The sequence below is a fragment of the Lepidochelys kempii genome, chromosome 3 (genome assembly GCF_965140265.1).
Source record: "Lepidochelys kempii isolate rLepKem1 chromosome 3, rLepKem1.hap2, whole genome shotgun sequence".
Taxonomy (NCBI): Eukaryota; Metazoa; Chordata; order Testudines; family Cheloniidae; genus Lepidochelys; species Lepidochelys kempii.
The window spans coordinates 142820006-142822749 of NC_133258.1; positions in this window are offsets into that span (position 1 = coordinate 142820006).

Consider the following 2744-nt stretch of genomic DNA (forward strand, 5'->3'; position numbering starts at 1 on the left):
ATGGCCCCACCACAGTTAGGGGATCCCATTGCAGCAAAGCCATCCACTATGACCTGCACATTTCCCAGGGTCACTACCCTTGCTATCAGCAGATCTTTGATTGCGTGGGCTACTTGCATCACAGCAGCCCCAACAGTAGATTTGCCCACTCCAAATTGATTCCCAACTGACCGGTAGCTGTCTGGCGTTGCAAGCTTCCACAGGGCTATTGCCACTCACTTCTCAACTGTGAGGGCTGCTTTCATCTTGGTATTCATGCGCCTCAGGGCAGGGGAAAGCAAGTCACAAAGTTCCATGAAAGTGCCCCTACGCATGCGAAAGTTTCGCAGCCGCTGGGAATCGTCCCAGACCCGCAACACTATGCGGTCCCACCAGTCTGTGCTTGTTTCCCGAGCCCAGAATTGGCATTCCACAGCATGACCCTGCCCCATTAGCACCATGATGCATGTATTGGCAGGGCCCATGCTTTCAGAGAAATCTGTGTCCATGTCCTGATCACTCACGTGACCGCGCTGATGTCGCCTCCTCGCCCGGTATCGCTTTGCCAGGCTCCGGTGCTGCATATACTGCTGGATAATGCGTGTGGTGTTTAATGTGCTCCTAATTGCCAAAGTGAGCTGAGTGGCCTCCATGCTTGCCTTGGTATGGCGTCCGCACAGAAAAAAGGCGCGGAACAATTGTCTGCCGTTGCTCTGACGGAGGGAGGGGCGACTGACGACACGGCTTACTGGGTTGGCTTCAGGAAGCTAAAATCAACAAAGGGGGTGTCTTTACATCAAGGAGTATTTCAGGCAGGACTTCACGGAGGGTTCCAATAGGAAATGGTGCACCTAAGTTTTATTGTTCTTATTGGAACAAGGAGGTTAGCCTGGCCTCTGATTGATACATGGCTAGATTTACCTTGCTGCACCTTCTCTGTGACTGCAGTGTGACCTAGAGGAATGAGTCCCCTAGACAGGGGAGGGGGGGAAGCAAATGAGTACAAAACAAATCTGGTCTATTTCTTGTTTTGATCCACTCCATCTATCTTTTACATCTTTGGCTGGCAGCAGACGGTGCAGAAGGACTGCATGCCATCCACATCTCATGGCTGCTCGGCAGAAGATGGTACAGTACGACTGCTAGCCATCCTCATCTCTTGCCTGCCCGGCAGAAGATGGTACAGTACGACTGCTAGCAATCCGTATCGCCTGCCTGCTCACCATAAGACGGTTCAATAGGACTGACTGCAGGACTAAAGAGAATGACCTAGTCAAGTCACTCCAAATTTAGTCCTTGCGCCCATGTCTGCCCAGGCGCTCCCAGCCGATGTGGCCAGGAGCACCTCGGACATGACGAGGACGACTACCAGTCGTACTGCACCGTCTGCTGCCAGAAGGCAATGGGTTGCTGCTACTGTGCAGCAAAGCCGTACCGCGTCTGCCAGCACCCAGGAGACATAGGGTGACGGTTACCTGAGCGGGCTCCATGCTTGCCGTGGTATAGTGTCTGCACAGGTAACTCAGGAAAAAAGGCGCGAAACGATTGTCTGCCCTTGCTTTCACGGAGGGAGGGAGGGAACGGGGGCCTGACGATATGTACCCAGAACCACCCGCGACAATGTTTTAGCCCCATCAGGCATTGGGATCTCACTCCAGAATTCCAATGGGCAGCGGAGACTGCGGGAACTGTGAGATAGCTACCCACAGCGCAACGCTCCAGAAGTCGACGCTTGCCTCGGTACTGTGGAAGCGCTCCGCCAAATTAATGCTCTTAATGCACTTAGAGCATTTTCTGTGAGGACACACACACTCGAATATATAAAACCGATTTCTAAAAAACCGACTTCTATAAATTTGAGCTTATTCCGTAGTGTAGACATACCCTAAGATATCTTCTTGACAGTACCTCAATAGCTAAAGTTGTGCAATTTTACTTTCAGCTACCTCTTATTCACTTAATCATTCCTTTGTTTGTGTTTAAATTCTTACCGAATAGGCATAACGGTGTAAGCCCTAGAATATTGGGAAAAGTAAAATGTTTCTGCAGAATAAACATCAAGGTATATTCTATTGTAGCATGAATGTAACTTTACTGTTAAAAGTACACCGAGCATGTAGCAAGCAGTAGAAAAATATGGCCAAAAGAATACTATTTATTGGCTGTATAATAGAAACCATTTATGGTAAAGTGCTTTATTCACCTAACCCTTTCTTAAAGTTGACACCACCTGCATATACATGTGTGCCTTAGAAGGCAACATTTTCATTCCACTGTGGACCATCTGCTCTGAGAAAACTCCAACCACACAAGTGTGTCAGGTTTCTCCCAGGAAAGGAGAAGTGAGACTCCTGGGACTGTAGTAATTGTCTTTGTTGTCCAGGAGGTCATGTAAACCTACACACAACTGGGGGGTGCCCAAACAGCTTCTACATATTTTAATAAGCTTTAAAGTCACCTCTGTTGATTTATATTTAAGTTCTGCTTGTTTCATGTGTATTTAGACAATACTGTACATAGAAACAACCTATTTAAAAACAAGAAATCATTAGTATTATGTTTACATCATTTTAGTTTACATTAGCATTAGCTGTTAGTGTTGTGTTGAAGCAGGCCCCAGGCCTTATGAAATGCTCTAGTGGGCTGTTGGGTACCCCTGCAGTTGGTGATCATGGCTGTACATCAACAAATAAGTACAGTAAAACCTGATTTCACAGGTATGTCATTCATAAGCACAGTGTTAAAAGAGAAACTCCACTGGAACA